General features: G+C 31.3%; 2 long non-coding RNA genes across 2 annotated transcripts; one reads left to right on the forward strand and one right to left on the reverse strand.

The window, feature by feature from the left end:
• Positions 1–36: 36 nt before the first annotated feature.
• Positions 37–3,688, reverse strand: LOC111702027 (uncharacterized). Its single transcript, XR_002765331.1, has 5 exons — positions 3,490–3,688; positions 3,388–3,438; positions 2,887–2,963; positions 1,628–1,726; positions 37–749 (listed from the first exon to the last, which is right to left on the reverse strand). It is a non-coding gene; the product is annotated as an uncharacterized LOC111702027 (long non-coding RNA).
• A 6,426-nt stretch (positions 3,689–10,114) lies between these two features.
• LOC111702035 (uncharacterized) lies at positions 10,115–12,346 on the forward strand. Its single transcript, XR_002765332.1, has 3 exons — positions 10,115–10,421; positions 11,057–11,124; positions 11,915–12,346. It is a non-coding gene; the product is annotated as an uncharacterized LOC111702035 (long non-coding RNA).
• The last annotated feature ends 6 nt before the right edge of the window (positions 12,347–12,352 follow it).

Consider the following 12,352-nt stretch of genomic DNA (forward strand, 5'->3'; position numbering starts at 1 on the left):
ACGTCATAATATTATTTACCTGGATTTATNGGGTGGTAGAAGGGATTTTGACTACCCTTTTATCTCAAAAGCGACACAATTATCTGAGAAAAAAGGATAACATGAAAAGAGAAAAATATGGGATTACTTTTTTCTAGTAAATTCCACTCTAATATATATTCTATTCTCTTTGATCACGGAGATCTTTCCTGGTAACAGGAAGAGCGGACGTGTGATAGAGTTGTAACACTTCTCTTCAAGTCCCTGTTCTGGTTGATCAGGTTGATAAGAACAGCCTTATTGATTGATTGACTCATTTAGTTCTTCTTTGATCTTTGCAACCTCCACACAGAACTAATTGTTTTTCTCCATTGTTTTTCTATATTTAGTTCATCAATCTTCTTCTTAAGTATTTCACTTTTATTTACAAGTTGGTCTTTCTCCAGGTTTTGCTTTAAATCCCTGTTCTGATTGATCAGGTTTGTGCGCTGGGCAATTAAACCATCCTCTCCTGTTCCTCCTGAACACCCCTCCAGCTGTATGAGTTGGTAGATTTAATGAGAATTCAGTCAACTTATTCTTGATTGAATCAACAAACGCTGATAATTCCTCCTTTTCCTTTTGTAACCAAATATTACTTTCTGAGATAATGGAGTTTTTCAGTGTCAGCTCTGTGATATTTTCTTCGGCTTTCAGTTTTTCAATGGAGTCTCGTGCTTCCAACTGTTCCTGAATTATTGGATTGTTGTCTGCATCTGCATCCATGGCATCTAAATAAATTTATTTTTACTGAACATTATCTATCTATGTTTTAAAGTCTTTAAATGCTTGTATAAGAAGTATAGCTAAGGATTTGGTGTTTTTTCATTATATAATAAGTGATAAATGAACACATGGACATGCTTTTTGTCGTCATTGATCTATTTTGATTGGTTTATTCAATAAAGCATATTTATATGATACATACGTTACTAGCTTTACAATTCACGGTGGACTAAGCCAGTGGGGTCGGTCAAATAGGCCTAGGATTAGGCCGGGTACTGTAAAAAGTCTGAACGCGCCATGGGAGTTGTCATGGTTAGCCCTCCGACAGAACTATGTCAAGAAAATTGACCCTTGTCGTATGTTAGTCTGGTTAGGGCGACGTACTGTACAGAATATTGTCATAGGATCTGGTCAGTACACGCTGTTATCTGGCAGGCGGGTACAAACTGGGCAGGTCCTGTTCGAATTCAAATTTACTACGACCCAGAGTGAATTATTGCAACACAATTTGATTTATTTATCATATTTTCATATTTAACAGAATTCTCAATTTATTTGGAGAAAATTAAATACGTACGAGGTCATTAAGGTCAAACACTGGATTCCTTGCTGCTACTGTATTGCATTGGTTCCTAGCTTTCGTTTGATATGCATGAAGCCATAGTTAAAACCATTTCAATTTTAAGGTCATTAATTCTTTTTGTTTCCATGTTTCTCTTTAAATATTTGTCAACTTGTGATTCGAAAAAAAGCTTGCTAACAATTAAAACTTGAATAAAAAGTCGTCTTCACTATATTAATATAATCGCCTACAACCGGATAATTTATAAATGCTGACAATTGAATGCTGCAAAATATTTCAAAATAAAAAAATTATAATTACCTGGTGTTAGAACTGTACTTGCCAAGGGTTCAGATTTGTCCAATATGTTTTCACTTTCTCTTATTATATCCACATCCTTCATATCTTCAACATATTCCTCTAGATTATTCCAAAATTAAAATTTAAAAAAGGAATTACCCTCTCTAATCTTCTAATCCTTACAACTTAGTAACCTGATGTTGTAGGCCCAGTATCTTGCTCCTATAAAAGTGGATATTTTGAATAAGATTGTAATAAACTGTAAACTCAACTGTAATAAACTGGAACCTTACATTGAATACAAAATTGTGCAAACAGAGATTATCTTAATTACTTTTAACTCTTGCTCCAATTGGAAACTTTTGGAGCCTATTAAATTGTTATTTTCAGATCTACGAACCTAAAGTTGGTCTTATTAAATCGCAAATGGTACGTAGATTTAAAAAATTACTAACTCTGTATATATAAATATATAGATGTTACAGCGATATAAAAATAAAACAAATAAAAGTCAGAAATAATAACAATAATAAAAATGTCATACGAATACGTTCAGTGAAGCTGTGAAAGTTCCTTTGATGGTGGCTATACGGACTATTATCAGAACAAATGTACACAGAAAACTAGTTTAACGCGATACTAATGTTTATTAAGAAAAAACTGGTTTGAGTAAAGCAAGTTATGTAATATGTATCAAGGAACTAATGCAAGGAAAGTTATTTCAGAAGTGTACTCATTTTTTGTACTGCATTGTACTGTAAAGTAAACACAAGACGGATGTCAAAGCCCGACATGGAATCCATTTTCACAAAATTAATCTATGAAATATTCTGGTCAAAGGAAACTATTAAGTGAATTATCAAAATTATCAAAATTAAATACTTTGTTCCTCCTCGGATACTAGAAGAACACTGATGCATCTATTTTTGTTTACAATTTCCGCCCAGAGAGAATTCGTTTCAATATGTACACAGGTCACAGAGTATACAGAACCGCAATTAACTTTCCTTGCAATAGTACCTTGATATGTATGAAGAAATAGGGGGGTGGGGGAATTGTGCTCTAGAACTGCAGTACAGTTATAGAGATGATAAAACTAGAGATAGACATTCTTAACCTTGTTATGGTTCAGAAGCAGATCTAACCTAACACTGTTGATCAAATAGTCGAAGTTTGAAATATTAAAATTTTACACTTTTAGGTTGGAAAGACATAGTGATTAGCAAATTGTAGTTTGCGGCGAGGCGAGTAGTCAGAATTCCTTTTTCTGAAAAGCATACCTGGGAAGTTTTCATGTTTAATCTTTTTCTTCAGAGGCCCAAATCCACCACTGGTTCTGGTCTGGCCACATTTCCTTCTTTATTTGAAATTAGATTATTTTTTACTTTAAAATATATACATTCATTTTAGAAAACTGGTTTTTTATGTTGAAAGGAATTGAGTCTTTGCCACAAATTCTGATTTTCTAATCCCTTTATCTTTGCAACCCAACGTCGTAAACCTTAGACATTTCAAACAATGAATTATGTTGGATCAAATAATCTAAGTTTGAAATAACAAAGGTTTAAACCATTAGGTTTCAACGATATTGGGATTGGAAAATTTGAGTTTGTTACAAAGATTCAATTCCTTTGAGATTAGATTGTATTTTGGAAAAAAAGGAACTGAGGCCTAGCCAAAAATTTAAATGTTCTAATCCCTATATATTTGCATATATATAGGGGTTAACAAATCTGAGTTTGTGGCAAGAACTCAAGATTCCTATAATCATACATACAAACCTTTTATGATTTATCTGCACCACAATACCTTCCAGGAATTCAGAGCAAGACCTGCAAGAAAACAAATAAGTTGTTTTATATAATGTTATAAATATTATTTACCTAGATGCGAGATCAAGTTCTTTCTTCAACTCGCAATTCTTTAGTTTCAGTTCTCTTGAGATCAATTCACCAATTTTAAATTATTTGCAGGGGTCTTATTATTTCTATTCTTCTGCCCCCCCCCCCTCTCTTTTATAGAGACAGAGCTGTACCCTTTTAAACCTTAATCTGATCAATAATGTGGAAGATATCGTCGTTTTTACTTTGAAAAGGGTTTAATTCTTAAAACTTTTATCTTTTCTGTTAAAAGAAATCCGCAAGTCACTTTTACAGAGAAACCTAAGTTGAAAATAACCAATTTTTAAAAGAAATGGCACTTTATCAATGGAGAGTTACTTTCAAATTTCATCTACGGTCTCTTTAAAGTGATAAAGATTCACAATGGTACTATTAAACGTTTTATCTAAATAACAATGAGGAAGATATCATCGTACATTTATCGTCACTCTCTGTCATGCATAAATTCGCATCCCACTTTCCGAAAATCCACATTTGAAAATAATACATTTTTAGCTGGAAAAACTAGAATATCTAAATCATCCGTCATTTGATCAAGATTTAAAGGCTACCATATGTTGTTGTGAATCCATTCTAATGGCTATTATAGTACAAATGGAGTTACTTGAAATTACAGCTTCAGGGAAAATGGTGTCTAACCCCCCTTCCTCCTCTCTTAAGAGAAGTTTCTTTTAAGGTTTAACTATGTTTGATCTGAGGCCGAATTTAAAGAATTTGAGCCGCAGCTTAAATTTAAGCCGCGGCTCAAATATGGTTGGTTCCATAAAATTGTATTCAATGTTTCAAGATTCCAGCCGGCCCTCAATTGAAACCGGTTTTTGGCGGATTTAAGACGCGGCTCAAAATCATTAACTTCGGCCTCTGATTAAATTATTTTAGTTGTCACAAGATTTAGAAATATTTATGGTAGTTAAGTTGTGAAGGGTTCATGGCAGAATATTTTTAATGATAATTTCCTAATTTCAACTTTCAACTTGAAATCACTTTTTTCAATACTGAGAATATTTTCTGCCCCTTTTCCTGCCATTTTATAGTAAAGTTGCATAGACTCTTTTACTAGTTTTCTAAAAAAAAGTTATATTAAAATACGTAACATCATTATGTTAAAAATAGTTATGGTAATTTTATTGCACATTTGATAATTCTATATTCGTTCTCAAAAAAAGAAATCAGGCGCGTAGTGGAGGTTTAGCCTAGTGGGGTGCACTTTTGGCGCGCGTAAGCGCATTGAAATTTTTTGTGCACCCCCCTAAAAAACCGTATTAAGAAAAAAAGTCATCTGACCAAAATTACCCATTATACCATCTTGTAGTAAAAGATCCAAAAACCTTAAAAAAAAATATTTTTATTTTTTGAATATATATCATAAATTATATCATAAATTATATCGTGACTAGATTACACTGGAGACAGTATTATTTAAAACTTTTTTCACGAAACCTAAATCTGTATTTTGTAACGCTTTGTGAGAAAAAAGATGTTTCAACACATTGTTGATAGAAAACGTTCTCAAATTTCCCTTTATAAATATTCCTTAACCAATATTTATATACATATTTATGATGAAAATTGTTCAATCCATGGGTTAAAATAAGAAAAATAAAAGAAATTTTGGTAAAAAGTTATTGAAATATGCAGCTGGACCGAATAGGCTGAATTTTTTTTAGAAAAGACTAAAATGTCTCATTTTTTCAAAATTCTTTTTTTTTAATTTCATGGGCAACGCCAGGCACTTCAGCTTGTATATATTCATATAGGATCCGGATCCAAGCAAAATTTTATTTTTCAAATGGCGTTATTTTTCCTTATAAATATCCTATTTTGAATTGTTTAAAAGATTTAAAAAATATTCTCAGGGTCTCAGGTTTCTATCTTGCTCAAATCTTAACTCAGACCTCCACCATGCACCCCCACCCTCTATAATAGTTAGAGAGGGGGGGAGAAGTTTCCCTTTTCCCCATTGCAAATTCACTGCACTGAAGATATTCAAATCAGACCTAAGGAGTTGCCTGAAGGCAGATATTCTAAACGCCCTCCTTCTACTAAAAGCTAATTTGAATTAGACCTGTTTTTTCTCATCCAATAAAGTAAAAAAAATCATTATCATTTTGTGCAAACTAGTAGAAAAATAGTATAAAAAAATGTTAAATCCGGATCCGGATCCGCATCAAAATTAAATGGATCCTAAGTACTGCCTTTGATACTTGTCACACAATTACAGTCTGCAACATTTAAATAAAAGAATTGAATCTTTGCAACAAATCCCAATTTTCTAATACCTTTATATCTACAACCAAATTATGTAAACCTTTGACATTTCAAACTTTGATTGTTTCAAATAACATAAGTCATAGTTTGATATATCTAAGGTCTACAACATTGGGTTGCTAAGATATATGGATTTAAAAATTAGAGTTTGTGACAAAGATTCCTTTGCGTAGCGATTTTTCAGAACTAATTAGAAAATTGTTTTGAAAGGCCTGTTTCTCCAAAGACTCTCTCTGAGTTTGACCAAATTTATGCGTAGAATTTGCGTAGATTTTCTTACGCGTTTTCTTTACTTTTAAAGACTCTTTGTGCTTGTCTATATATTAAATTCAGGCAACAGTTCGCATAGGCAATTTAGAATGTCTTCAGGCATAAATACCGGTTTCTGACTCTGAGTTCTTTGCAAATAGAGAAGGGTTCAATGAATGCATCAACCAAGGTTCTATATTTCTAACCTTGGCATAAGCATAAACACACTGTGTTGAGTCTAAAAAAAACTTGCCTGTTTTAATGTACAAGTTTAATTACTTTTTTCTACATTATATTCTGGGATTACAAATATTTTATCCAAAACTTTTTTATCTGTATATCTGTTTATCTGTATATCTGTATACCTGTTTATCTGTATATCTGTATATCTGTATATCTATATATCTGTATATCTGTATATCTGTATATCTGTATATCTATATCTGTATATATCTGTATATCTGTATATCTGTATATCTGTATATCTGTATATCTGTATATCTGTATGTCTGTATATCTGTATATCTACATATCTGTATATCTGTATATCTGTATATCTACATATCTGTATATCTGTATATCTGTATATCTGTATATATGTATATCTGTATATATGTATATCTGTATATCTGTATATCTGCATATCTGTATATCTATATCTGTATACCTGTATATCTGTATATCTGTATATATGTATATCTGTATATCTGTATATCGGTATATCTGTATATCTGTGTATATGTATGTCTGTATATCTGTATATCTGTATAACTGTATATCTGTATATCCGTATATCTGTATATCTGTATATATGTATATCTGTATATCTGTATATCTGTATATCTGTATATCTTTATATCTGTATATATGTATATCTGTATATCTGTATATCTGTATATCTTGTATAAACTTTGCTGTTTACTCTAAAAAATGAAAAGTTATTAAATTACTCTCTGTCTAGCTGGTTGCAAATTTAAATTTAATGACCCTGGGAGGCCTATACAGGGTAGCATTCAGATGGATCAGAGTGGAAAGTTTGCAAATTCTTAATTAAGGCGTATATCTGTATATCTGTATATCTGTATATCTGTATATCTGTATACCTGTATACCTGTATATCATCTGTATATCTGTATATCTGTATATGTGTATATCTGTATATCTGTATATATGTATATCTGTATATCTGTATATCTGTATATCTGTATATCTTTACATCTGTTTATATGTATATATGTATATCTGTATATCTGTATATCGGTATATCTGTATATCTGTAAATCTGTATATCTGTATATCTGCATATCTGTATATGTGTATATCTGTTTATCTGTATATCTGTATATTTGTATATCTTTATATCTGTATATATGTATATGTATATCTGTATATCGGTATATTTGTATATCTGTATATTCTGCGCCGGATTACAATCCTGCGAATTCGTTTCTCTTAGTACAGCAATTTTTGATACATAAGCTTCATCTAAAATTGTCAGGCATATTCCCTTTTGAACTTTAAAACGCGCCTGGTACGAGTGAGCGCAAAATGAATCGAGAGCTCGTGAAGGAGCGGTGGACGAGCAGAGCGCGGCACCAAGTCTTCATCGGAGCCTGTAAGGCCTTTAAGCCTTCACTTCCATATCATTCGGCGTAGTAATAGTAACCTTAAAACTTATATTATATTTCAGATAAAAATGAGAATGAGAACTGTTCGATTGGAGAGCTCTCATACGGAATTGTATAAATTCTAAAAGGTTGAATTTGTATAATTCTTACATGGAGGTCCCCCGTCAAGCAATTCTCTAATTTTCTTTTATATATTATAAATTTTCTTTTCAAAATTTGTAACTCTGAATTAAATTTTTCAAATTACAATTTCAATTTAAATTCAATTCAAATTCAATTTCAATTTCAAATTTCATTTTTTTTTGTGTCCGGAAGTACACATAAAATATAATTTTGTATTTAATAGTTAAGTATTTGGTCTAGCCTAATTAATAGGCAGAGGGAACACGTACCTCTATTTGAGCTAAGAAACTAGTTAAGTTAGGATTTAGTTAACATTGTAGTTAATAGTTAAGTATTTACTCCAGCCTAATTAATAGGCAGAGGGAACACGCACCTCTATTTGAGCTAAGTAACTAGTTAAGGTAGGATTTAGTTAAAGTAAAATTAATAGTAAGGTATTTAGTCCAGCCTAATTAATAGGCAGAGGGAACAGGAACCTCTTGTTAAGTTAGGTAGTATTTATAATGTTTTAGACCGAGAGAACGAGAATTGATAACCTACAGAGAACGAGCTCCTGGTAGTTAAAGTTGATATTTATTGATTTTTATAATAGTTAATAAAATCCTATCTACAAATATGTACCTTGCTGGCTACTATACAGCATAAAATGATTCCCTGGTATTAACCAGAAGTCTCTTTTAAGAGAAAATATAAATTCTGTGATATACAGATGATTCCCTGGTATTAACCAGAAGTCTCTTTTAAGAGAAAATTTAAATTCTGTGATATACAGATATAGTTCAGCTAAAGCTGAATCATGTTCACAAATAGAACTATTGTCTAATTGAGATTAAATAATCTATATTGAACTTGAGTGAAATTACGGCTTTTGTTTTATAATCCCCACATATATTTACTTTTGATTTACCTTCTTCCTTGATTTTAATATTTATTTTGAATTGGAAATATCATTACTCTAAAATAGGACTCTGACCATTTCATGAACTCTAAGTTTTGAATAAATTTGCTTATTTAATCAATAATTTGGAAAATTTTATCTTTATATACTTAAATTAATAAACTTTTTATTTTCGGTTATACATTTTTGACTTTACATTTTACCTTTCTGAAAATATCATATAAAAAATCCTTTTATAAATTTATTTTAATCCAACTTCTGATTGCCAGTATTTTTAGCTTCAGATTGCCAGTCTTTCAACTAACGTTTTACTATTCTCCACACAGTTTTATAATTGGAAAAGTCGGACACATTTAAGTCTAAATATTTAAATGTTTTATTAGCGTTTAATTTTAACTATTTTTAATCATTTCTGCAAGCGCTAAATTTTGTAAAACTCCTTTAAGTCTGTATATCTACATATCTGTATATCTGTATATCTGTACATCTGTACATCTGTATATCTGTATATCTGTACATCTGTATATATGTATATATGTATATATGTATATCTGTATATCTGTATATCTGTATATCTGTATATCTGTATATCTGTATAACTGTATATCTGTATATCTGTATATCGGTATATCTGTATATCTCTATATATGTATATCTGTATATCTGTATATCTGTATATAAAGAAGGGATATTCATGTAGTTTTTCTCGAGAGTTGGTCCCAACATTTTTCAGTACTTTGGGGTGTATATGGGTATGATTATCTCCTGAATTTAGTCTCCCAAAAGAACCAGTGATATTCTTGAGAACAATATCGCCCAAAATAGGAGGAGCATTGAATGGGATAAATTGGGAGATAAATTTCTCAAGAATTTAGCCTCCAGAAAACATGGAGAAAATGCATTAATTATGCCACTAGTTTTAAGTGTATTTTGACACTTAGTGGGGGCGAAAATTCACGAGAGAAAAGTTACTGAAAAACGAGTGTGTGGTCCGAGTTTTTCTTCAAACCATTTCCCCTGAATTTTATCACAACTTTCTGCCCCCTTATTCAAATTTTTAAATTCTTATGATGTAAATCCTTAATATAAAAACAAAATCAAAAAGGTTAAAGCATTGTTATGAGTTAAGAACAAATTTATATTTTTGAATTGATAAATAATTAAACTTATTCTCCAATATATCAACACTTGTTTTTTACCCAAATATTGTTTATTTCGAATCATCTATTTATAAAAACTTTCTTTCTGAGTTTTTATGTATTTAAACTGTTGAAATTTGATCCCTAAAATGTGTCTCAAATTGGGTTTATTATTGTGTGACAGGGTTGTTTATTTCAAAATCTTAGACATAGATNAACTCAATAAATCTCAATGAAACTCAATGAAACTCAGTGAAACTCAAAGAAACTCAAAGAAACTCAATTAAAGTAAAAAATCCCCCTCCCCCCCACTAAGAAAAGATATGTCCCCCAGATCTGATGACAGGGGTTGGAGACGGTTATGGGTATGTAGACTGGGGTGTATACTCTCTCCTTAAATATTTGCAATTGAGAGTGTCGGCTATTTTTCTTTTGAATTTCAAGCTTTTTATTAAACAAAAATTTTTTTAAAGTATACTAAGATACATTTTAGTGCAGTCACAGTGTAGGCGTATTCCTCAACGGTTCAAAACTTCAACAAATTTAGTTAAAGGTTTACACAGCGATGAAAAAGATTTAAGTGACAATGCATGAGTTGCTATATGAAAGGTAAAAAGGGTAATTTTATTCTTGTCTATTATTCTGTTTAATGTTTATCAATACATTATTCATCTTTACTATTGAAATGAATTGTGTTTTTTAATAACTTAACCAACAAATTTAAAAAAAGGAAAGCTTTATTATTGACAAAAATTATGTAAAATATGTTTTGAATTATAAAAAAGTGACTGCATCTTATTACAAAGTAATTGAGTCTTTGCCACAAACGCGACTCTGATTCTCAAATTCCTATATCTTTGCAACACAATTTCGTAGATCTTAGATTTTTCATACTTTAAATTTTGTTAGATAAAAATAATTTGAATTCAATGATATAAATGATTTAAAATGCCTGGTAACAAAGATATAGGAATTAGAAAATTTGAGTTTGTGGCTAAAAAAAATCATAGTTTGAAATGGTAAAGTAGACCTTTCGGGTTGCAAAGATGTAGGGAGAAAAAATCAGAGTTTGTGTCAAAAACTCAGTTCCTTAAACTCATTGACTTTAGAGCTAGTAACATTTTTAGTTTTTAGAAATATCAAATGTCTCCAATGAAAGGATGCAAAGTTGTAAAGTTTTTGAAAATATAGTTTTTAAATCAAAATTTTGGTTCAAAAGAAATTTTAAATTATAATGTTCTTAGTCTTTGCAGCAGAGAAGAGGAGCAAAAGTTCCTGAGAAGATCAATAAGGCTTAATGAAACCAACCCAGGTAAAATATGTTATTACTTATTCCACTGTACTTTTTTAGCTATAAACTAATACTAATACAGTACAGAGTTTGTGTAGGATACAAAGTATGTGTAGGATACAGAGTTTGTGTAGGATACAGAGTTTGTGTAAGATACTGAGTTTGTGTAGGAGGATAAAGAGTTTGTGTAAGATGCAGAGTTTTTAGGATACAGAGTTTGTGTAGGATACTAAGTTTCTGTAGGATACAGAGTTTGTTTAGTATACAAAATTTGTGCAGGATACAGAGTTTGTGTAAGATACAGAGTGTGTGTAGAAAACAGAGTTTGTGTAGGATATAAAATTTGTGCAGGATACAGAGTTTGTGTAGTATACAAAATTTGTGCAGGATACAGAGTTTGTGTAAGATACAGAGTTTGTGTAGGATACAGAGTTTGTGTTAGATACAGAGTTCGTGTAGGATAAGGGTTTGTGTAGGATACAGAGTGTGTGTAGGTTACAGAGTTTGTGTAGTATTGAGAGTTTGTGTAGGATACAGAGCTTGTTTAGGATACAAGGGATTGGAATTAATTGACAACTTGAAAATCGTCATTGATATCCAATAATTGACAATTGATAAAGATTAAATTGTATGAGCTTGGTGGCCTTATTGCTTTTTATCTTTAAAATTTACAGAGATATCAAGCATTTTAACAATTTCGTCGTTTATTATTAATTATATGCCACTCTTAAAATAAAGGGTAACTTCAAATTACGCCTAGTAAGAAAAATGTTTAATAAAAGATGAAAACTTATTAAATTAATTTTTTTAGTAAATGCCTGTTTGAACTGAAAGCCCTGCGTCCGGGAAGCAGCAGAGGAAAGCAAGCAAAAAGTGAGGAAGCAGAGAAGGCGAAATTAATGGAACAAACAATGTGAAAAAGATGTTTTCATTAATATTTCTCTCATTATTTTTTCTTTCGACTTTCTACCCTCTAAGCTTTCTTCCCCTTTTTCCCTGCTCCTCCCTCCTAATCCTATTTTCATTAAAATATACCCCAATCATCCTTTTAAACATTAACCCCCCTCCTCTCCTCTTAATTAACCTCATTATTAACCCCCCACCCCTTGTCCTCATCATCATTATTCAATTTCCACCCCTCTTCTCCCCATCACCCTCATTATACCCACATCATTAACCCACCTCCCTCCCTCCTTCTAATCATCCTTATTATTACCCCCCCCCCTCCTCCTCTTCCTCATTATTATCT

This window comes from Eurytemora carolleeae, unplaced genomic scaffold (assembly GCF_000591075.1).
Source record: "Eurytemora carolleeae unplaced genomic scaffold, Eaff_2.0 scaffold458, whole genome shotgun sequence".
NCBI classification, from domain to species: Eukaryota; Metazoa; Arthropoda; class Copepoda; order Calanoida; family Temoridae; genus Eurytemora; species Eurytemora carolleeae.